Source organism: Salmo salar, chromosome ssa17 (assembly GCF_905237065.1).
Source record: "Salmo salar chromosome ssa17, Ssal_v3.1, whole genome shotgun sequence".
Taxonomy (NCBI): domain Eukaryota; kingdom Metazoa; phylum Chordata; class Actinopteri; order Salmoniformes; family Salmonidae; genus Salmo; species Salmo salar.
Window position 1 is genome coordinate 73567861 of NC_059458.1, and position 25146 is coordinate 73593006.

The following is a 25146-nucleotide window of genomic DNA, read 5'->3' on the forward strand; positions in this document are numbered from 1 at the left end:
CCTCTATCATTTCTTTGTAACCATATCTACTGTTTGTTATGCATTTCTGTGAATTACTTAGTTAGTAAATAAATGATTTTAAGACAATTGATGTATGGATGACTCATAGTGAAGACTGGGTTCGTGCAGATAACCAACAATTTACGACGTTTGGAATGAGACTAACGCGAGGTAAATAATAATTAATTAATTCGAAGGCTAATTGATCACATATTAAAATATCTGAAAGTTATATTAGGAAAATTATAACTTTGTAATCTGAATATTTTCCTTGGTGCCCCGATTTCCTAGTTAATTACAGTTACATGATGAATCAGGTTAATCGCGTAATAATAATTACAGAGAGTTATTTGATAAATAAGTCTTCAGTTTTAATGATGCCAAAGACACGACTCTGTACATGCTTTGTGAGTGTCACGAATGTCGTTGTAATGATGGTCGGACCAAGATGCAGCGTGGGATAGGTTAATCATAATTTTATTTATGATAACCGGCAACAAAACAATAAAGAGTAACCATAAATATGATCCCCAATTAGAGACGACGATAGACAGCTGCCTCTGATTGGGAACCATACCAGGCCAACATAGAAATACAAAAAACTAGAGTACCCACCCTAGTCACACCCTGACCTAACCAAAATAGAGAATAAAAAGGCTCTCTAAGGTCAGGCCGTGACAGTGAAGCTCTTTAAAGAAACATTTAAATAGATACATAAATAAAATCTGTCAAATTAAATCAGATCTAAACATATAACAGACTTATAAAGAAATGTATAGACAGTGTAAGGTAAAATATGTAAAAGTTGAATGTCACAGACAGCAGTCACATGTAGCTAGACAACAGTCACATGTAGCTAGACAAATGTAACCTCTCTCAAATTTATACATAGAGCTATGAATGCACAGACAGACAAATGTATTTTTTATTTTTCTTTGAAACATGTTTATTAAAGCTGTACATTGTTTGTTTACAATAACATTGTTTACAAACAATTTAGTAAAAATGTACATTTTAGCTTCTGATGCGGTTGTATTAAGCCCAAGAGGCAGAAGTTATATTCTTCAAAAATCAATGGCTATATACAATTATTAAAGTCCGAAAATGTATGTACTTAAAAAAAGGATAAGCTTTAAACCGTGAACCCCAACCCTTTCTTCAACACAGAGACGGCATCACAGCCAGTAAACCAGAGGGCACCGGATGGAGCAATATCCCAATGGGCATGCTCATGGGCCACGTGACCTACGACCTGGGCCGTCTTTGGGTCGTCTCCAAGTCTGTACAGTACTTTATCTCTATCAATAGTAATCACTGATCTTACTGACATTTTTTTTAAATCATACATTTTTTGATCACTTCTTGATTAACACTTCAATAGATCTTTGCCATGGAGGCTATTAGATCATAATGTAAACTTGGGCAAGGTCATGTTGGTCACAATCCACATGTTTTGCTGTGCTTCAGAGGTCATCAATAGGGTTGAATGTAATCCTTCTCATTGCTTATTATCTTATGATATAATAATTTCCCGCAAAAATAAATCATTCAGTTTTAAACTTGTAATTTTTGTATAATCTTATTGAACAGGGGGAAGTTTAGGTTGCTCTGCCAGTGTTAATTTTAGCATGTAAATCTTGATGGGGCAAACTCAACCAATTTCTTTTTATACATGCCAGCAAAGCCCCTACACAACACAACATTAAAAAATACATTAATTGCACTATAAGGGTGAGAAACGGTGCCCACAAACTGTTAGGGCCTACATAAAGCTGTCCCAACAGCGGAGCTTTCCTTTCAGCACCATGGAGTATTTCCTTACCACCACTAGAGTTGGCTCTCAGCAGAGCCTGGCAACCTGGTCTCAGAGCATTCCGTATTATTCAGTATGTAAATTTACTTTTTAGTCATTTAGCAGACGCTCTTATCCAGAGCGACTTACAGTAGTGAATGCATACACTTCATACATTTTTTTTTTCTTCCCGTACTGGTCCCCCGTGGGAATCGAACCCACAACCCTGGCGTTGCAAACACTATGCTCTACCAACTGAGCCACATGGCACCATGAATCTAAACAGTCCATTTAGTATGACATGTTGCATTTCGTATGGTATGTATTCATTTGTGGATGTCCATCAGCCATCTCGTATGATATATTACAGATTACAATTGGTATTATGTTATGAATTTGCAACGCGTACAATATGTTACGAATTCTGGCTAGGTGGCTAACGTTAGATAGATGGCTAATGTTAGCGAGGCTAGGTTAGGGGTTAAGTTTAGGAGTTAGGTTAAAGGTTAGGAGAAGGGTTATGCTAAGTAGTTGCAAAGTAGCTAAACAGTAGTAAGTAGTTCAATTTGCCAATTCGCTAAAATGCTAAAGTAATCCGTGATGAGATTTGAACTAGCAACCTTTGGTTTCCTTTATACGCCCACACATCCACCCCGACTTAAGTAACCATCTGTCTTGTCTAACAATACCAAACCTAACATATCATACAAATTGTTGAGTCCTGGACATATGTTTATGAGACCAGGCTAAGCATCGTCTGGCAGCGAAACAGTTTATTCAACTTCTTTTACTGCATTTAAAAAAAACGTAGCTGATATGGCTGACTTAAATAAATATGGTTTCTAGTGACTCCTTGTAGATTTGTGTAACTCGATAAGAACCACATTCTCCTTCAATAATAACAAATGCTGACATTAATCTAGACTTTTGAATCATACACAAACATTATTACATTTCTGTTCAGTAAATTCATGTTTGTTCTGGTCATTAACACTTATCTTTAAGTATAAGCAAGTGCAAGCAAACGAGCTGCGATGAGGTAGGCCTATTCCTTAAGCACTTTCAAAACGGACACAGACAGAAATTCAGATAGATGTTAGTTCAGATAAATTCAGCAAGATGTTGAGGCCTTAAAGAAGAGGCCTCAACATTTAATTTAAGTCACCACAGAGAGAGAGAGCGAGAGAGAGAGAGATGCGGTTAGCCTACCATTTTAAGTATTTTAATAGGCCTATAAGGTCTAAAAAGAAAGGAAAATACAATAATGAGGATCCACCTGTATAGACAATATACAGACACATTGCACAAACAAAACAACCCTTGCAATATCAACTGGAATTACATAGGTCTATTACTGAACTTTTTGTTGAAAACAATATTTGAATGGGAAGAGACTGTCACTGGCAAACATGGTTAAAGACCCAACAACATTATATAGTATCCCCTCCTCGTGGAGAAAAGCACATTAACTTATTATAAGACACAAAGTATGCAAAACAATGAAAAGCATCATTCCAACATTACCTAAAATTATGAATAAGATACTAATGAGTATTCAGACCCCTTGACTTTTTCCACATTTTGTTATGTTACAGCCTTATTTTAAAATGGATTAAATTGTTTTTTTTATCCTTATCTATCTACACACAATACCCCATAATGACAAAGCAAAAACAGGTTTTTAGAATTATTTGCAAACGGAAATATCACAATTACATAGTATTCAGACCCTTTACTCAGTACTTTGTTGATGCACCTTAGGCAGCGAATACAGCCTCGAGTCTTTTTGGGTATGACTCGGCAAGCTTGGCTCACCTTTTTTTGGGGAGTTTCTCCCATACTTCTCTTTAGAGCCTCTCAAGCCCTGTCAGGTTGGATGGGGAGCGTCACTGCACAGCTATTTTCATGTGTCTCCAGAGATGTTCGATCGGGTTCAAGTCCAGGAACTGGCTGGGCCACTCAAGGACATTCAGAGGCTTGTCCCAAAGCCACTCCAGCGCTATCTTGGCTGTGTGCTTAGGGTCGTTGTCCTGTTGGAAGGTGAAGCTGGGCCCCAGTCGGAGGTCCTGAGCGCTCTGGAGCAGGTTTTCATCAAGGATCTCTCTGTACTTTCCTTTGTTCATCTTTCCTTTGATCCTGACTAGTCTCCAAGTCCCTGCCGCTGAAAATCATCCTCACAGCATGATGCTGCCACCACCATGCTTCACCATATGGATGGTGCCTAGGTTTCCTCCAGATGTGACGCTTGGCATTCAATCTTGGTTTCATCAGACCAGAGAATCTTGTTTCTCATGTTTTGAGATTCCTTTAGGGGCCTTTTGGCAAACTCCAAGCGGGCTGTCATGTGCCTTTTACTGAGGAGTGGCTTCCGTCTGGCCACTCTACCACAAAGACCTGATTGGTGGAATGCTGTTCTCCCATCTCCACAGAGGAACTCGGGTTCTTGGTCACCTCCCTGACCAAGGCCCTTCTCCGATTGCTCAGTTTGGCTGGGTGGCAAGCTCTAGGAATAGTCTTGGTGGTTCCAAACTTCTTCCATTTAAGAATGATGGAGGCTATTGTGTTCTTGGGGACCATCAAAGCTGCAGACATTTTTTGATACCCTTCCCCAGATCTGTGCCTCGACACAATCCTGTCTCGGAGCTCTACGGACAATTCCTTCAACCTCATGGCTTGGTTTTTGCTCTGACATGCACTGTCAACCTTATATAGACATGTGTGTGCCTTTCGAAATCATGTCCAATGAATTGAAAGTACCACAGGTGGACTCCAATCAAGTTGTAGAAACATCTCAAGGATGATCAATGGAAACAGGATTCACCTGAGCTCAATTTTGAGTCTCAAAGAAAAAGGGTCTGAATACTTATGTACACTGCTCAAAAAAATAAAGGGAACACTTAAACAACACAATGTAACTCCAAGTCAATCACACTTCTGTGAAATCAAACTGTCCACTTAGGAAGCAACACTGATTGACAATAAATTTCACATGCTGTTGTGCAAATGGAATAGACAACAGGTGGAAATTATAGGCAATTAGCAAGACACCCCCAATAAAGGAGTGGTTCTGCAGGTTGTGACCACAGACCACTTCTCAGTTCCTATGCTTCCTGGCTGATGTTTTGGTCACTTTTGAATGCTGGCGGTGCTTTCACTCTAGTGGTAGCATGAGACGGAGTCTACAACCCACACAAGTGGCTCAGGTAGTGCAGCTCATCCAGGATGGCAGATCAATGCGAGCTGTGGCAAGAAGGTTTGCTGTGTCTGTCAGCGTAGTGTCCAGAGCATGGAGGCGCTACCAGGAGACAGGCCAGTACATCAGGAGACGTGGAGGAGGCCGTAGGAGGGCAACAACCCAGCAGCAGGACCGCTACCTCCGCCTTTGTGCAAAGAGGAGCAGGAGGAGCACTACCAGAGCCCTGCAAAATGACCTCTAGCAGGCCACAAATGTGCATGTGTCTGTTCAAACGGTCAGAAACAGACTCCATGAGGGTGGAATGAGGGTCCGACGTCCACAGGTGGGGGTTGTGCTTACAGCCCAACACCGTGCAGGACGTTTGGCATTTGCCAGAGAACACCAAGATTGGCAAATTCGCCACTGGCGCCCTGTGCTCTTCACAGATGAAAGCAGGTTCACACTGAGCACATGTGACAAACGTGACAGTGTCTGGAGACGCCGTGGAGAACATTCTGCTGCCTGCAACATCCTCCAGCATGACCGGTTTGGCGGTGGGTCAGTCATGGTGTGGGGTGGCATTTCTTTGGGGGGCCGCACAGCCCTCCCTGTGCTCGCCAGAGGTAGCCTGACTGCCATTAGGTACCGAGATGAGATCCTCAGACCCCTTGTGAGACCATATGCTGGTGCGGTTGGCCCTGGGTTCCTCCTAATGCAAGACAATGCTAGACCTCATGTGGCTGGAGTGTGTCAGCAGTTCCTGCAAGAGGAAGGCATTGATGCTATGGACTGGCCCGCCCGTTCCCCAGACCTGAATCCAATTGAGCACATCTGGGACATCATGTCTCGCTCCATCCACCAACGCCACGTTGCACCACAGACTGTCCAGGAGTTGGCGGATGCTTTAGTCCAGGTCTGGGAGGAGATCCCTCAGGAGACCATCCGCCACCTCATCAGGAGCATGCCCAGGCGTTGTAGGGGAGGTCATACAGGCACGTGGAGGCCACACACGCTACTGAGCCTCATTTTGACTTGTTTTAAGGACATTACATCAAAGTTGGATCAGCCTGTAGTGTGGTTTTCCACTTTAATTTTGAGTGTGACTGCAAATCCAGACCTCCATGGGTTGATAAATTGAATTTTCATTGATTATTTTTGTGTGATTTTGTTGTCAGCACATTCAACAATGTAAAGAAAAAAGTATTTAATAAGATTATTTCATTCATTCAGATCTAGGACGTGTTATTTTAGTGTTCCCTTTATTTTTTAGAGCAGTGTATATAAGGTATTTCTGTTTTTTTATTTTTAATACATTTGCAAACATTTCTAAAAACCTGTTATCGCTTCGTCATTATGGGGTATTGTTTATAGATTGATGATTTTTACATACATCTATTTTAGAATAAGGCTGTAACGTAAAAAAATGTGGATAAAGGGAAGTGGTCTAATAAATGGTTTCTGATAATGGGCCTCTGTACACCTACGTAGATATTCCAAAAGTAATCTGCTGTTTCCAGCTACAATAGTCATTTACAACATTAACAATGTCTACACTGTATTTCTGATCAATTTGGTGTTATTTTAATGGACAAAAAAAATTCCTTTTCTTTCAAAAACAAGGACATTTCTAAGTGACCCCAAACTTTTGAACAGTAGTGTACATATTTGTTATGTTGATTTAAATAAAGCATTTGACAACACCTTTCACACAGTCTGCTCTATTAAAGTTGGGTAAATGTGTAATTTATTATACTGAACAAAAATATGACTGCAACATGTAAAGTGTTGGTCCTATGTTTCATGAGCTGAAATAAAAGATCCCAGAAATGTTCCATAAGCACAAAAAGTTAATTTCTCTCAATTTCTGTGCACAAATTTGTTTGCATCCCTGTTAGTGAGCATTTCTACTTTGCCAAGATAATCCATCCACTTGACAGGTGTGGCATATCAAGAAGCTGATTAAACAGCATGATCATTACACAGGTGCACCTTGTGCTAGGGACAATAAAAGGCCACTCTGAAATGTGCAGTTTTCTCACAAACACAATGCCACAGATGTCTCAAGTTTTATGGGAGCATGCAATTGGCATGCTGACTGCAGGAATGTCCACCAGAGCTGTTGCCAGATAATGTAATGTTAATTTCCCTACCATAAGCCTCCTCCAACATCGTTTTGGCAGGACCACGTATATGGTGTTGTGTAGGGCGAGCGGTTTGCTGATGTCAACGTTGTGAACATAGTGCCTCATGGTGGCATGGGCTTATAGTATGGGCAGGCATAAAGTACGGACAACTAACAGAGATATCGTGACAAGCTCCTGAGGCCCATTGCCGTGTGATTCATCACCTCATGTTTCAGCATGATAAAGTCGCAAGGATCTGTACACAATTCCTGGAAGCTAAAAATGTCCCAGTTCTTCCATGGCCTGCATACTCACCAGACATGTCACCAGTTGAGCATGTTTGGAATGCTCTCGAGCAATGTGCATGACAGTGTGTTCCAGTTCCCAACAATATCCAGCACCTTTGCACAGCCATTGAAGAGGAGTGGGACAACATTCCACAGGCCACAATCAACAGCCTGATCAACACAATGCGAAGGAGATGTGTCACGCTGCTTGATGCAAATGGTGGTCACACCAGATACTGACTGGCTTTCTGATCCCGCAGCTATCTTTTTTAAAGGTATCTGTGACCAACAGATGCATATCTGTATTCCCAGTCATGTGAAAAATATATAGATTTGGGACTGATTTCCTTACGAAAATATTAATGCAACACGCAACCATTTCAAATATTTTACTCAGTTATAGATTCAGTTACAGAATATTTGAAATGGTTGCGTGTTGCATTAATATTTTTGTTCAGTATATTAACAGACGACTAGTTGCCAACAATACAAACATGGTCTACAAATGGTTTCCACAACATATTGCTAGGCAAATAGGCAAATTGCTAATTTACGTAAGCCTTCATTTTACAGCCCGGTTATTACTAGGCAATAACTAGGTAAATACTTAGTAACAAAAAAGAATTGTTGCTAACTATTTAGTCCCCACGTATTTACTTGGTAGCAAACAAGTAAGGACTACAGTTGAAGTTGGAAGTTTACATACACCTTAGCCAAATACATTTAAACTCAGTTTTTCACAATTCCTGACATTTAATCCTTGTAAAAATGTCCTGTCCTAGGTCAGTTAGGATCACCACTTTATTTTAAGAATGTGAAATGTCAGAATTTCAGTAGAGAGAATGATTTATTTCAACTTTATTTCTTTCATCACATTCCCAGTGGGTCATAAGTTTACATACACTCAATTAGTATTTGGTAGCATTGCCTTTAAATTGTTTATCTTGGGTCAAAAGTTTTGGGTAGCCTTCCACAAGCTTCCCACAAAAAGTTGGGTGAATTTTGGCCCATTCCTCCTGACAGAGCTGAAGTAACTGAGTCAGGTTTGTAGGCCTCCTTGCTCGCACACACTTTTTCAGTTCTGCCCACACATTTTCTATGGGATTGAGGTCAGTGCTTTATGGTGGCCACTCTAATACCTTGACTTTGTTGTCCTTAAGTCATTTTGCCACAACTTTGGAAGTATTCTTGGGGTCATTGTCCATTTGGAAGACCAATTTGCGACCAAGCTTTAACTTCCTGACTGATGTCTTGAGATGTTGCTTCAATATATCCATGTAATTTTCCTCCTCATGATGCCATCTATATTGTGAAGTGCACCAGTCCCTCCTGCAGCAAAGCACCCCCACAACATGATGCTGCCACCCCCGTGCTTCACGGTTGGGATGGTGTTCTTCGACTTGCAAGCCTCCTGTCACGACTTCCGCCGAAGTCGGCTCCTCTCCTTGTTCGGACGGTGTTTGGCGGTCGACATCACCGGCTTTCTAGCCATCGCCGCTCCATTTTTCATGTATCCATTTGTTTTGTCTTGTTCCCTGCACACCTGGTTTTCATTCCCCAATCAATCTACATGTATTTATTCCTCTGTTCCCCATGTCTTTGTGAAAGATTGTTTGTGTTACCTGTTTATTGTTGACGCACCAGACTGGTTTGTTTCTTCCATGGTATTTTCACGAAGATGTTTATTGTTAAACATAATTCTTGTGACTGTTTTGCGCGTTTTGCACCTTTGCCTCAATAAAGTGTGCACCTGTTCACAAATCTCTGCTCTCCTGCACCTGACTTCGCTACCAGTACGCACACACCTGACACCTCCCCCTTTTTCCTTCAAACATAACGGTGGTCATTATGGCCAAACAGTTCTATTTTAGTTTCATCAGACCAGAGGTCATTTCAAATCAAATCAAAGTGTATTTGTCACGTGCGCCAAATACAACAGGTAGACCTTACAGTGAAATGCTTACTTACAGGCTCTAACCAATAGTGCAAAAAAGGTAGTAGGTGAACAATAAGTAAGTAAAGAAATAAAAACAACAGTAAAAAGACAGGGAAAATAACAGTAGCGAGGCTATATACAGTAGCGAGGCTATAAAAGTAGCGAGGCTACATACAGACACCGGTTAGTCAGGCTGATTGAGGTAGTATGTACATGTAGATATGGTTAAAGTGACTGTGCATATATGATGAACAGAGAGTACCAGCAGCGTAAAAGAGGGGTTGGGGTGGGGTCACAATGCAAATAGTCCGGGTGGCCATTTGATTACCTGTTCAGGAGTCTTATGGCTTGGGGGTAAAAACTGTTGAGAAGCCTTTTTGGCCTAGACTTGGCACTCTGGTACCGCTTGCCATGTGGTAGTAGAGAGAACAGTCTATGACTGGGGTGGCTGTGGTCTTTGACAATTTTTAGGGCCTTCCTCTGACACCGCCTGGTGTAGAGGTCCTGGATGGCAGGCAGCCATCGATGAGAATGGGGGGGTGGTCGGAAGTCTTGGTTACTTTGAGGGATAGGTTGTTATTCTGGCACCACCCGGCCAGGTCTCTGACCTCCTCCCTATAGGATGTCTCGTCGTTGTCAGTGATCAGGCCTACCACTGATGTGACATCTGCAAACTTAATGATGGTGTTGGAGTCGTGCCTCGCCATGCAGTCATGGGTGAACAGGGAGTACAGGAGGGGACTGAACATGCACCCCTGGGGGGCTCCAGTGTTGAGGATCAGCGTGGCAGATGTGTTGCTACCTACCCTCACCACCTTGGGACAGCCCGTCTAGAAGTCCAGGTTCCAGTTGCAGAGGGATGTGTTTAGTCCCAGGATCCTTAGCTTTGCGATGAGCTATGATGGTACTATGGTGTTGAATGCTGAGCGGTAGTCAATGAATAGCATTCTCACATAGGTGTTCCTTTTGTCCAGGTGGGAAAGGGCACTGTGGAGTGCAATAGAGATTGCATCATCTGCGGATCTGTTTGGGCGGTATGCAAATTGGAATGGGTATAGGGTTTCTGGGATAATGGTGTTGATGTGAGCCATGACCAGCCTTTCAAAGCACTTCCTGGCTACGGACGTGAGTGCTACGGGTCTGTAGTAATTTAGGCAGGCTGCCTTCGTGTTCTTGGGCACAGGGACAATGGCGGTCTGCTTGAAACATGTTGGTATTACAGACTCAATCAGGGACATGTTGAAAATGTCAGTGAAGACACCTGCCAGTTGGTCAGCACATGCCCGGAGCACCCGTCCTGGTAATCCGTCTGGCCCCACAGCCTTGTGAATGTTGACCTGTTTAAAACCTGTTGGGGCTAGGGGGCAGTATTTGCACGGCCGGATAAAAAACGTACCCGATTTAAACTGGTTACTACTCTTGCCCAGTAATGAGAATATGCATATAATTAGTAGATTTGGATAGAAAACACTCTAAAGTTTCTAAAACTGTTTGAATGGTGTCTGTGAGTATAACAGAACTCATATGGCCGGCCAAAACCTGAGAAGATTCCATACAGGAAGTGCCCTGTCTGACAATTTGTTCTCCTTCTGTGGCATCTCTATCAAAAATACAGCATGTCTGCTGTAACGTGACATTTTCTAAGGCTTCCATTGGCTCTCAGAAGGCGCCAGAAAGTGGAATGATGTCTCTGCAGTCTCTGGGCGAAAAACAGCAGGAGTTTTTGTGAGTGGTCAGGTAGGGAACAATGACACTGGAGATGAGCGTCCACGAGAGGACTCCATGTTTTTCTTTCAGTCTTTGAATGAATACAATGTCGCCCGGTTGGAATATTATCGCTATTTTACGAGAAAAATCGCATAACAATATATTTTAAACAGCGTTTGACATGCTTCGAAGTACGGTAATGAAATATTTTGAAAACAATTGTCACGAAATGCCGGCGCACGAACAAAACGGAGCTATTTCAATTTAACTATGGATTATTTGGAACCAAAACAACATTTGTTGTTGAAGTAGAAGTTCTGGGAGTGCATTCTGACGAAGAACAGCAAAGGTAATCCAATTTTTCTTATAGTAAATCTGAGTTTGGTGAGGGCCAAACTTGGTGGGTGTCAAATTAGCTAGCCTTGATGGCTGGGCTATCTACTCAGAATATTGCAAAATGTGCTTTTGCCGAAAGCTATTTTAAAATCTGACACCGCGATTGCATAAAGGAGTTCTGTATCTATACTTCTTTAAATAATTGTTATGTATTCTGTGAATGTTAATCGTGAGTAATTTAGTAAATTCACCGGAAGTTTGCGGTGGGTATGCTAGTTCTGAACATCACATGCTAATGTAAAAAGCTGGTTTTTGATATAAATACGAACTTGATTGAACAAAACATGCATGTATTGTATAACATAATGTCCTAGGAGTGTCATCTGATGAAGATCATCAAAGGTTAGTGCTGCATTTAGCTGTGGTTTTGGTTTTTGCAAGCGTCCCACCTTGCCCAGGGAGGTTAAAGGTCTTACTTCGGCTATGGAGAGTGTGATCACACAGTCGTCCAGAACAGCTGATGCTCTCACGCATGCCTCAGTGTTGCTTGCCTTGAAGCGAGCATAGAAGTAATTTAGCTCGTCTAGTAGGCTCGTGTCACTGGGCAGCTTGCGGCTGTGCTTCCCTTTGTAGTCTGTAATAGTTTGCAAGCCCTGCCACTTAGGACGAGCGTCGAAGCAGGTGGAGTATGATTCCATCTTAGCCCTTTATTGATGCTTTGCCTGTTTGATGGTTCGTCGCAGGGCATAGCAGGATTTCTTATAAACTTCTGGGTTAGAGTCCCACACCTTGAAAGTGGCAGCTCTCCCCACCTCCAGTTGACTCTCCAAAAAGTACGATCTTTGTCCCTATGTGCAGTTGCAAACCATAGTCTGGCTTTTTTCTGACAGTTTTGGAGCAGTGGCTTCTTCCTTGCTGAGCGGCCTTTCAGGTTATGTCGATATAGGACTCGTTTTACTGTGGATATAGATACTTTTGTACCTGTTTCCTCCAGCATCTTCACAAGGTCCTTTGCTGTTGTTCTGGGATTGATTTGCACTTTTCGCACCAAAGTACATTCATCTCTAGGAGACAGAACGCATCTCCTTCCTGAGCGGTATGACGGCTGCGTGGTCCCAAGGTGTTTATACTTGCATACTGTTGTTTGTTCAGATGAACGTGGTACCTTCAGGCGTTTGGGAATTGTTCTGAAGGATGAACCAGACTTGTGGAGGTAAACAACAAAGAAATTCTGAGGTCTTGGCTGATTTCTTTTGATTTTCCCATGATGGCAAGCAAAGAGGCATTGAGTTTGAAGGTAGGCCTTGAAATACATCCACAGGTACACCTTCAATTGACCCAAATTATGTCAATTCGTCTGTCAGGAAGCCATGATATCATTTTCTGGAATTTTCCAAGCTGTTTAAAGGCACAGTCAACTTAGTGTATGTAAACTTCTGACCCACTGGAATTGTGATACAGTGAATTCACAGGTAAACATCCAACTGTACATACTGACTCAGTAAATACAAAGTAATACAATGTAATTATATAGTAGTCATCTTTAGTCCTAAAGGTTAGTATTGAGGACCTTATAAGTACAAGATACTTTTATTTATCTATTACCATGTACTTACTACATGAATAACTTCAAATCAATCATCCTGACTTTGGTATTCTCACATGTTGTTTCTACAGTATGTACTTGTCTGATGGGTTGTAATGCTAGTTGACCCTCTCCTGTACAGCTCTCTGAGGGGTTGTATTGCTAGTTGACCCTCTCCTGTACAGCTGTCTGGGGGGTTGTAATGCTAGTTGACCCTCTCTTGTACAGCTGTCTGGGGGGTTGTAATGCTAGTTGACCCTCTCTTGTACAGCTGTCTGAGGGGTTGTAATGCTAGTTGAACCTCTCCTGTACAGCTGTCTGGGGGGTTGTAATGCTAGTTGACCCTCTCCTATACAGCTGTCTGAGGGGTTGTAATGCTAGTTGACCCTTTCCTATACAGCTGTCTAAGGGGTTGTATTGCTAGTTGACCCTCTCATATACAGCTGTCTGAGGGGTTGTAATGCTAGTTGACCCTCTCCTGTACAGCTGTCTGAGGGGTTGTAATGCTAGTTGACCCTCTCCTGTACAGCTGTCTGGCGGGGTTGTAATGCTAGTTGACCCTATCATGTACAGCTGTCTGGGGGGTTGTAATGCTAGTTGACCCTCTCATGTACAGCTGTCTGGGGGGTTGTAATGCTAGTTGACCCTCTCATGTACAGCTGTCTGGGGGGTTGTAATGCTAGTTGACCCTCTCCTGTACAGCTGTCTGAGGGGTTGTAATGCTAGTTGACCCTCTCCTGTACAGCTGTCTGAGGGGTTGTAATGCTAGTTGACCCTCTCTTGTACAGCTGTCTGGGGGGTTGTAATGCTAGTTGACCCTCTCCTGTACAGCTGTCTGAGGGGTTGTAATGCTAGTTGACCCTCTCCTATACAGCTGTCTGAGGAGTTGTAATGCTAGTTGACCCTCTCTTGTACAGCTGTCTGAGGGGTTGTAATGCTCGTTGACCCTCTCTTGTACAGCTGTCTGGGGGGTTGTAATGCTAGTTGACCCTCTCCTATACAGCTGTCTGAGGGGTTGTAATGCTAGTTGACCCTCTCTTGTACAGCTGTCTGGGGGGTTGTAATGCTAGTTGACCCTCTCCTATACAGCTGTCTGGGGGGTTGTAATGCTAGTTGACCCTCTCCTATACAGCTGTCTGAGGGGTTGTAATGCTAGTTGACCCTCTCCTGTACAGCTGTCTGAGGGGTTGTAATGCTAGTTGACCCTCTCCTATACAGCTGTCTGAGGGGTTGTATTGCTAGTTGGCCCTCTCCTGTACAGCTGTCTGTGGAGTTGTAACGCTAGTTTTAAAGCTGATCTAAGATCATATTTTACAGTCAAGTTTATCTTTTGAGTCTCACAGCTGTTTGTCACTGGAAAATTTAGACAAAGCTCTCACATGTTGTTACAGTAACCAGACATTTTGTTTGTAAGACTATTTTATTCTAAAATGTATTTCTGTATTTAGTCCATTCATGGTAATACTTTATTTCAGCACTCTATGTTAATATTGTCATTCCTTGATTCACACCATGTCATCGATAGAGTTTTGGGTCATCTCCAAGTCTGGCTTCACCATGTAGTGCACACATTCATAATAATTAGTAGTGGGCAAAAACATCCATAATTCGATATGAGCAAGGCATTTGTGAATCCAATCCTTGTCATAGCTCATCATCTCTCATTATTTCATCATGATCATAGCCCGATCTACCATCAGTGTCCAATAACTAGGCACTCAGTCAATGTTCATAGTTCAATCTTACATGAGGATTCAGCATCCCATAACTAGGCATCAATCAATGTTGAAATAGTTAGGTCGCAGCCACGACATAAATGTAAAATTAAAAAAATGTAACTTAGAAAAAGTCCAGTGAGCTTAGATATGGCTGTACCTAAAATTGGGAAATTGTTGAGCTGGCATGGAATACTCCATCAACCCATTCTAATCAATGTGGAATTTTTAAAAATAATTTGTAAACTTAAATATTGAACTTTGAAACACAAATAGCTGAGTTGATCACACGAGAGTATATTTTGCAGAGACTGCTTGTGTCACGTCCTGACCCTAGTAAGATGTCATTTTCTATAGTAGAGTAGGTCAGGGCGTGACAGAGGGTGTTTTGGGTTTATCTATGTCTATGTTTTAGTTCTAGTTTTTCTATTTCTATGTTGGGGTTGTTTGGGTTGATCTCCAATTGGAGGCAGCTGATCCTCGTTGCCTCTGATTGGAGATCGTATTTAAGTAGGGGTTTTTCTTCCTGGGTTTTGTGGGTAGTGGTTTTCTGTTTAGTGTATGTCACCTGACGGAACTGTTGTCGGTCGTTTTGTTTAAGTATATTCAAGTAAATATGAGCACTCTACACGCTGCGCCTTGGTCCCCTTTATACGACCCGTGTTACAGCTTGGTGGTTTAAAAAGTCATAGTCAGTAATGTAATAATACTCTTAGCAAAAATGATTATTTTTCATCATTTTTAATTTAAAATATATATAATCTATGAGAATAGAAGTGCATTCGGAAAGTATTCAGACCCAAAACTTTAGAAAACTCTGTTGGTTTAAAATGCATGTCTCATTAACACATTTCCCAGTGTGCTATCACTGAAATAACAGCCAACAATTGTCAATGTTGATATTCTATGTAAGGTTGTGATTCGTTGAAGTTGATAATAGATTGTTTCTTTTTTTTAACATATTTTTTTGGACTATAAATGGAACTAACAGAAATCGTGAAAATGGGTTTGCCCTGGCTACACTAATGAGAATGTTGTATCTCTTTATCTGGTCTGTGGTTAAAGATTTGATAGAACTCACTGTCTTGTCGTGTGTAACGAGTGTCGTGTGTGGAGGACCAAGACGCAACAGGGAAGTGTATACTCATCTTCTCTTTTTAATATAAGAAGGAGAAACAAAAATAAACACGTATACAATTAACAGAAACAACACTAACAGTTCTGTCAGGTGACAAGCACAAAACAGACTACAACTACCCACAATACAAACACACCCCTAATTATAGGACCTTCAATCAGAGGCAACGATAGACAGCTGCCTCCAACTGAAGGCCCCAACACCAATTAACTAAACATAGAAATACAAATGACTAGACAGAACATAGAAATAAACTAACATAGAACAATAACAAAAACCCTTGACTAATAAATCAAATACCCCTCTCTACATGGACACATACACACAACCACCCTGAACCACATAAAACAAATCCCCCTGCCACGTCCTGACCAAACTAAACACTAACAAATAACACCTTTACAGGTCAGAATGTGACATCGTGCCTGGAGAAATAGTTTTAACATTCCACTCCATTTCAACATGATACTGATATGAGAGATTGACATAATAGAAGAGATAATCCAGATAATCCATTGCAGCAGTAGCAGTTAGCTAGGGGGGCAGCAGCAGTTAGGTAGCAGGCCAGCAGCAGTTAGGTAGCGGGGCTGCAGCAGTTAGGTAGCATGGCAGCAGCTGTTAGGTAGCGGGGCAGCAGCAGTTAGGTAGCGGGGCAGCAGCAGTTAGGTAGCGGGGCTGCAGCAGTTAGGTAGCGGGGCTGCAGCAGTTAGGTAGCATGGCAGTAGCAGTTAGGTAGCGGGCTGCAGCAGTTAGGTAGCGGGGCAGCAGCAGTTAGGTAGCGGGCCAGCAGCTGTTAGGTAGCGGCGCTGCAGCAGTTAGGTAGCATGGCAGCAGCAGTTAGGTAGCGGGGCTGCAGCAGTTAGGTAGCGGGCCAGCAGCTGTTAGGTAGCGGGGCTGCAGCAGTTAGGTAGCGGGCCAGCAGCTGTTAGGTAGCGGCGCTGCAGCGGTTAGGAAGCATGGCAGCAGCTGTTAGGTAGCGGGGCTGCAGCAGTTAGGTAGCGGGCCAGCAGCTGTTAGGTAGCGGGGCTGCAGCAGTTAGGTAGCGGGCCAGCAGCTGTTAGGTAGCGGCGCTGCAGCAGTTAGGTAGCATGGCAGCAGCAGTTAGGTAGCGGCGCTGCAGCAGTTAGGTAGCGGGCCAGCAGCAGTTAGGTAGCGGGGCTGCAGCAGTTAGGTAGCATGGCAGCAGCAGTTAGGTAGCGGGGCAGCAGCAGTTAGGTAGCGGGGCAGCAGCAGTTAGGTAGCGGGGCTGCAGCAGTTAGGTAGCAGGGCTGCAGCAGTTAGGTAGCATGGCAGTAGCAGTTAGGTAGCATGGCAGCAGCAGTTAGGTAGCATGGCAGCAGCAGTTAGGTAGCAGGTCAGTAGCAGTTAGGTAGCGGGCTGCAGCAGTTAGGTAGCGGGGCAGCAGCAGTTAGGTAGCGGGCCAGCAGCTGTTAGGTAGCGGCGCTGCAGCAGTTAGGTAGCATGGCAGCAGCAGTTAGGTAGCGGGGCTGCAGCAGTTAGGTAGCGGGCCAGCAGCTGTTAGGTAGCGGGGCTGCAGCAGTTAGGTAGCGGGCCAGCAGCTGTTAGGTAGCGGCGCTGCAGCGGTTAGGTAGCATGGCAGCAGCTGTTAGGTAGCGGGGCTGCAGCAGTTAGGTAGCGGACCAGCAGCTGTTAGGTAGCGGGGCTGCAGCAGTTAGGTAGCGGGCCAGCAGCTGTTAGGTAGCGGCGCTGCAGCAGTTAGGTAGCATGGCAGCAGCAGTTAGGTAGCGGTGCTGCAGCAGTTAGGTAGCGGGGCAGCAGCAGTTAGGTAGCGGGGCTGCAGCAGTTAGGTAGCGGGCCAGCAGCAGTTAGGTAGCGGGCCAGCAGCTGTTAGGTAGCGGGGCTGCAGCAGTTAGGTAGCATGGCAGCAGCAGTTAGGTAGCGGGGCAGCAGCAGTTAGGTAGCGGGCCAGCAGCAGTTAGGTAGCGGGGCTGCAGCAGTTAGGTAGCATGGCAGCAGCAGTTAGGTAGCATGGCAGTAGCAGTTAGGTAGCGTGGCAGCAGCAGTTAGGTAGCATGGCAGCAGCACTTAGGTAGCAGGGCAGTAGCAGTTAGGTAGCGGGCTGCAGCAGTTAGGTAGCGGGGCAGCAGCAGTTAGGTAGCGGGCCAGCAGCTGTTAGGTAGCGGCGCTGCAGCAGTTAGGTAGCATGGCAGCAGCAGTTAGGTAGCGGGGCTGCAGCAGTTAGGTAGCAGGCCAGCAGCAGTTAGGTAGCAGGCCAGCAGCAGTTAGGTAGCGGGCCAGCAGCAGTTAGGTAGCGGGGCTGCAGCAGTTAGGTAGCATGGCAGCAGCAGTTAGGTAGCGGGGCAGCAGCAGTTAGGTAGCGGGGCAGCGGCAGTTAGGTAGCGGGGCTGCAGCAGTTAGGTAGCGGGGCTGCAGCAGTTAGGTAGCATGGCAGTAGCAGTTAGGTAGCGTGGCAGCAGCAGTTAGGTAGCATGGCAGCAGCAGTTAGGTAGCAGGGCAGTAGCAGTTAGGTAGCGGGCTGCAGCAGTTAGGTAGCGGGGCAGCAGCAGTTAGGTAGCGGGCCAGCAGCTGTTAGGTAGCGGCGCTGCAGCAGTTAGGTAGCATGGCAGCAGCAGTTAGGTAGCGGGGCTGCAGCAGTTAGGTAGCGGGCCAGCAGCTGTTAGGTAGCGGGGCTGCAGCAGTTAGGTAGCGGGCCAGCAGCTGTTAGGTAGCGGCGCTGCAGCGGTTAGGAAGCATGGCAGCAGCTGTTAGGTAGCGGGGCTGCAGCAGTTAGGTAGCGGGCCAGCAGCTGTTAGGTAGCGGGGCTGCAGCAGTTAGGTAGCGGGCCAGCAGCAGTTAGGTAGCGGGGCTGCAGCAGTTAGGTAGCATGGCAGCAGCAGTTAGGTAGCGGGGCAGCAGCAGTTAGGTAGCGGGGCAGCAGCAGTTAGGTAGCGGGGCTGCAGCAGTTAGGTAGCGGGGCTGCAGCAGTTAGGTAGCATGGCAGTAGCAGTTAGGTAGCATGGCAGCAGCAGTTAGGTAGCATGGCAGCAGCAGTTAGGTAGCAGGTCAGTAGCAGTTAGGTAGCGGGCTGCAGCAGTTAGGTAGTGGGGCAGCAGCAGTTAGGTAGCGGGCCAGCAGCTGTTAGGTAGCGGCGCTGCAGCAGTTAGGTAGCATGGCAGCAGCAGTTAGGTAGCGGGGCTGCAGCAGTTAGGTAGCGGGCCAGCAGCTGTTAGGTAGCGGGGCTGCAGCAGTTAGGTAGCGGGCCAGCAGCTGTTAGGTAGCGGCGCTGCAGCGGTTAGGTAGCATGGCAGCAGCTGTTAGGTAGCGGGGCTGCAGCAGTTAGGTAGCGGACCAGCAGCTGTTAGGTAGCGGGGCTGCAGCAGTTAGGTAGCGGGCCAGCAGCTGTTAGGTAGCGGCGCTGCAGCAGTTAGGTAGCATGGCAGCAGCAGTTAGGTAGCGGTGCTGCAGCAGTTAGGTAGCGGGGCAGCAGCAGTTAGGTAGCGGGGCTGCAGCAGTTAGGTAGCGGGCCTGCAGCAGTTAGGTAGCGGGCCAGCAGCTGTTAGGTAGCGGCGCTGCAGCAGTTAGGTAGCGGTGCTGCAGCAGTTAGGTAGCGGGCCAGCAGCTGTTAGGTATCATGGCAGCAGCAGTTAGGTAGCAGCGCTGCAGCAGTTAGGTAGCGGGGTAGCAGCAGTTAGGTAGCAGGGCAGCAGCAGATAGGTAGCAGGGCAGCAGCAGTTAGGTAGCATGGCAGCAGCAGTTAGGTAGCATGGCAGCAGCAGTTAGGTAGCAGCGCTGCAGCAGTTAGGTAGCGGGGTAGCAGCAGTTAGGTATCATGGCAGCAGCAGTTAGGTAGCGGCGCTGCAGCAGTTAGGTAGCATGGCAGCAGCAGTTAGGTAGCATGGCAGCAGCAGTTAGGTAGCAGCGCTGCAGCAGTTAGGTATCTGGGTAGCAGCAGTTAAGAAGGGTGGTCTTTCACCTTACCATAAATTGTCTGTCTTTTACTTTACCGTTAGTGAGGAACCAGAAAAGCAGGTCCGGGTCCAGCCTCCCATCAACACTTTGTTAGACAGGTGGAACAGGAAGCCATCATTGCTTTAAAAGCAATAATGGGAAGCTGCAGGGCTATTAAAGCGCAAAGCCCTGCATGGAGACAATTGAAGTCTGGTGTAAAACCAAACTTATACTGTAGATCTACAGAGACATCATGAGAACCACTGCAGCCATCCTATTGGTCCTCTGTCTCCTGGCCATCAGTCATGGTAAGTTACCATCATTTGAAGCATGCTTGATCAACTTGGAGTTGATGAAGTTTGCTCCATAATTTCATCCTCCATTTTATTAGTGCAATCTACTCATATGTCTTTGTCGCCACAGCATGGTGCTGTCATGAGGCAGTGGACATCAAGAATATTATACAGATTGATGCAGGACTGGGACAAGTGGTTGCAACTGACAAAAGTAAAACGTCCTACTACCTGTCAGGTTCCCTGAAGCATATCACTGAAGTTTATTTAACTAGACAAGTCAGGTAAGAACAAATTCTTAGTTACAATGACGGCCTACCCCGGCTTAATTGTGTGCCACCCTATGGGACTCCCAATCATGGATTTGAACCAGGGACTGTAGTGATGCCTCCTGCATTGAGAAGCGATGCCTTAGACCACTGCGCCACTCGAGAGCCCAGTACGGAGAGTGTCAGTTATTTTAAAACTGTTTCATATTATAACTGTTGAAATTGTCCTAAAACCCTGATTGAATCTGTTTGTTTCCAGCTGAATCAAGACTGCCAAAACAAGGGGTGGAGTCACATTGAAGGCAAGCTTTCCATGATTGAGGTGGCAACTGATGGTAGTGTCTTTGGGGTCAACTCTGCGGGTAGTGTTTATACCAGGTAAGGTTGCTACTGAACTATGTGTATGGTCCACCACCCCCCCCCCAACAGTATTAACTTGAAAATGACTTGTAATGATAACTAAGAATAATAATGATATACCTTTATGAATAACTCTGGTTCTTACAGTACATGCTTGTTTTGGTAAACAGATAACCACTCTCAAATTCATACAAAGGGCTACACATTTTTTTTTAAATAACATTGTTTAGAAACAATTGAATAAAAGCTTACATTTTGGCTTCTGATGCAGTTGTGTTAAGCTCTAGAGTTATTGGTGATATTCTTATAAAAATCAATAGCTATATAGAATTATTAAAGTCCACAAATGTTTTATAAACTTTGAACGCAAACCCCACCCCTTTCTTCAACACAGAGACGGCATCAGAGCCAGTAAACCAGAGGGCACCGGATGGAGCAATATCCCAATGTACATGCCAATGAAGCACGTGACCTACGACCTGGGCCGTCTTTGGGTCGTCTCCAAGTCTGGCTTCACCATGGTGTGCAAACATTAGCCTCTCCTCTGCATCTGAAGGCCGTTCGGGATCTGACAAGTTCACTTGCTAACTCATTGATCTCTCTGTCTGGAACAATCTCAATTCTCAACATTAATTCACAAGAATCCTTCATTCTAAAACCCATTGCTCTAACTATATTTTTCAGTACTTTATCTCTATCAATAGTAAACACTGATCTTAATGATATAAAGAATTTATCAATGATGTTTTCTTACACAATTTGGCAAGCAATAACGTTATAAAAGTTTATTCTTGATTAACACTTCAATTGAGCTTTGCCATGGCTGCTATTTGATCGTAGTGTAAACTTGGGCACGGTCACGATCCACATGGGTTTTGCTGTGCTTCAGAGGTCATCAATAGGATTGAATGGAGTCCTTGTCATTATCTCATTATATCATATTTTCCCGCAAATAAAGCATTCATTTTGAAACTCATTTCAGTGTGTTTTAAATCATATTGAACAGGGGGATTTAAGGTAGCTCTGCAAAGATCCAGTTAAAGATCTGTTTTGTGAATCTTCTTACTCAGAAGGTTAAATATGACTAGAGTACTACAGTGCTACAGTGTGCAGGAACTGGTGAACCTTTAGGTCCCTGATGCATAGTTTGATTGACAGGTGCCTTATTTATGTAGTGTCAGGTACATATTTGACAACACCTTTTATAGTGTGCTCTATTAAAGATGTGTAACTACCCACTAATCACTACACTACTCTTTGACGGACATGTGTAGTTTATTATTAACAAATGACTAGTTGCCAACAGTACATTGTGAACACTCTTTGTAGACCATATTGCTCTGTAAATAGACGGACTAATCCCCCCCAATACTGAACATGTATTAACATGCAGCAGATGGGGACACCTGCATAGAACTTCACAAACACTAAAGGATGAATCTGGGAGATGTCCTGCTGTTCGATGGTCATTTCAATATACCAGAGTTAAAAAGCCTTCACTCTTAGAAAACAAAGGTGCTACAGTATGTAACGCCTTAAAAGTGTTCTTCAAATCAAATGTTATTGGTCACGTACACATGATGTTAATGCAAGTGTAGCAAAATGCTTGTGCTTCTAGTTCCGACAGTGCAGCAAGCCCTGCAGTTGCGGTTGGTGCAGTTGCCGCCCGACAGGATGCTCTCAATTGTGCATCTGTAAAAGTGTGTGAGTGTTTTAGGTGTCAAGACAAATTTCTTCAGCCTCCTGAGGTTGAAGAGGCGCATTTACGCCTTCTTCAGCACACTGTCTGTGTGGGTGGAGCATTTCAGTTTGTCAGTGATGTGTACGCCGAGGAACTTGAATCTTTCCACCTTCTTCACTGTGGTCCCGTCGATGTGGATAGGGGTTGCTCCCTCTGCTATTTCCTGAAGTCCACGATCATCTCGGTCCAGCCTCCCATCAACTCTTTGATATACAGGTGGAACAGGAAGCCATCATTGCTTTTAAAGCTATGTGCCGGGCTATTAAAGCGCAAAGCCCTGCAATGGGACGATTGAAGTCTGGTGTAAAATCTCAATTTATACTGTAGATCTACAGAGACCATGAGAGCCGCTGCAGCCGTCCTATTGGTCCTCTGTCTCCTGACCATCAGTCACGATAAGTTACCATCATCTGAAACATGCTTGATGAACTTGGAATTGATCAAGATTTTATTGGTGCAATCTACTCATATGTCTTTGACTCTATAGCATGGGACAGTCAGGGAGCTAGTGGACATCAAGAATCTGATGCAGATTGATGTAGGACTGGGCAAGTGGTTGCAACGGACACAAGTAAAATGTCCTACTACCCGGTAGGTGATAATTGGGTCTGCCTGTCTGGTTCCCTGAATCATATCACTGTAGGACCAGCAGGGATCTGGGGTATCAACAAGGCAGACTCAATTCACAAGTGTGTGGCCAGTAACTGGGTGCAAGCTGCAGGTAAGTGGAGAGCACTGCTCAATATTTATCCAGACGACACCTGCTTCTTAGCTTTCCTGATACCATCAGGGTGTTGAAAAAATGATGAATGTTTTACAATTTTAACATGTAAGTCATTTGGCAGAATTCACAGATACGTGCTCCCGTTTGCTTGTCTGTCCGTCTGTCTTTGTTGTCTTCAGGCCTTCTGAAGCAGGTGGATGCTGGAGGTGTTCCATTTATTGTTGGACGATACTCCATACTGTCGGACACACACAAGGGACCAGACACCCCTTCCATGGACAAGAGCGCCAGGAAGTATGAAGTACTACAGTTGTGGACCCTTTGGCGTCAAGAATGACGATATCTACTTAATGAGTGTAAGATCTGGGAAAGAGTGTGAGAGCTGGAGTAGAGTAGTAGAAGATGAAGACTGTCAGTTATTTTAAAACTGTTTCATATTATAACTGTTGAAATTGTCCTAAAACACTGATTGAATCTGTTTGTTTCCAGCTGAATCAAGACTGCCTAAACAACGGGTGGAGTCCCATTGACGGCAAGCTTTTTATGACTGAGGTGGCAACTGATGGTAGTAGGGTCAACTTTTTTGGGTGATATTTATACTAGGTAAGGTTGTGTTAGGTTCTGAACAAACAGAGTAAAAACTCACGAAAAGCTCAAACTAAGTTAATTCACCCACTGGGTTAAACAACTGCAAAATACAAAAACATGATTGCACATACACATATATTTTTGTCCTCCCACTAGCCGGAATCAACTCCTTGCACATCTAGACAGCCAATACATCTCTGTTGCTAGTCAAGAACTTGTTTGGTTCCTCTCACTGGTGTAGTCATGGCCCCACCTGACGCTAAAACCTTTGTGGTCTGTTCCTTCTCACTCCATCTGACCTGTGACCTGGGCCGAATTCCTCTCTCCTCCTTAATCCACACCTGTCCTCCCTTATCTGTGACTGAAACCAGACATTTGCCCTGTGCTTCCCCCCTTAGGATACATGAGATTCAACAATAACATGTTTGACAGAACGTAAACTTTCTTCATTCCCATGTCTCAGTCAACAATTTTCCATACACCTTACAGTACCAGTCAAAAGTTAGGACACAACTACTCATTCAAGGGTTTTTCTTTAGTTTTACTATTTTCTACATTGTAGAATAATAGTGAAGACATCAAAACTGTGAAATAACACATATGGAATCGTGTAGTTACCAAAAAGTGTTAAACAAATCAAAATATATTTTAGATTCTTCAACGTAGTATCACATAGTGATCCAAGATGGCGTAGCAGTGCAGACGTGTTTGTCGTTGTCCTGTGTAAATTGTCTTTTTTCGTCTTTTGTATATATTTCTATCTCTTTTTCCATTTTTTTATTAAATATACCTTCCGGCAACCCGCCTCACCCAATGTGATACGGATCCGCTATTCTTTTAGACCTTACAGCTAGAACCTCCATCAGAAGATAGCCATCAGATGCTAGCCAGCTAATTAGCTACCAGCTATTTAGTCATTGTTAGCCACTGCTACCTCTAGCTCAGACACCAGCCGCTTTTACCCTGGATAAAACCCGCCAGTCTGCTCAGTGCAATATCAACCCTGAGAATTATTGGACTGCTTTTCTCCACCATTACTCCATTACTGGACCATTACTCCAGATCACCACAGCTAGCTAGCTGCTACCGAAAGTGGCCCAGCCCCGAAGCTAGCCTTTGAGCCAGGCCCATCTCCCGGCCTGCTCAGTGGACCCTATGATCACTCGGCTACACAGCTGATGCCCCCCGGACTCTTCACTAACACGACTAGAAGCCACTACATCGCCGGATTCCTGCCGTAAGCTCTGGACCTTTGCATCGGATCATCGCAACTAGCTAGCTGCTACCGAGTGGCTAACGCCCTTGTCCCGAAGCTAGTACAAGTTAGCCCCGAGCCAGGCGCATCTCCCGGCTAGCAAACAAAATTACTCCAGCTACAATACCTCTTTAACCAATTGACCTGGACCCTTTGTCGACACGGAGCCCCGCCGATCCATCACGTCTGGTCTGTCGACGTAATTCAGTCCGA

At 44.5% G+C, this 25146-nt stretch overlaps 1 pseudogene; it reads left to right on the top strand.

The window, feature by feature from the left end:
• The first annotated feature begins 19715 nt into the window (after positions 1 to 19715).
• On the top strand, positions 19716 to 23697 carry LOC106597846 (fish-egg lectin-like; annotated as a pseudogene).
• Positions 23698 to 25146: the final 1449 nt, after the last annotated feature.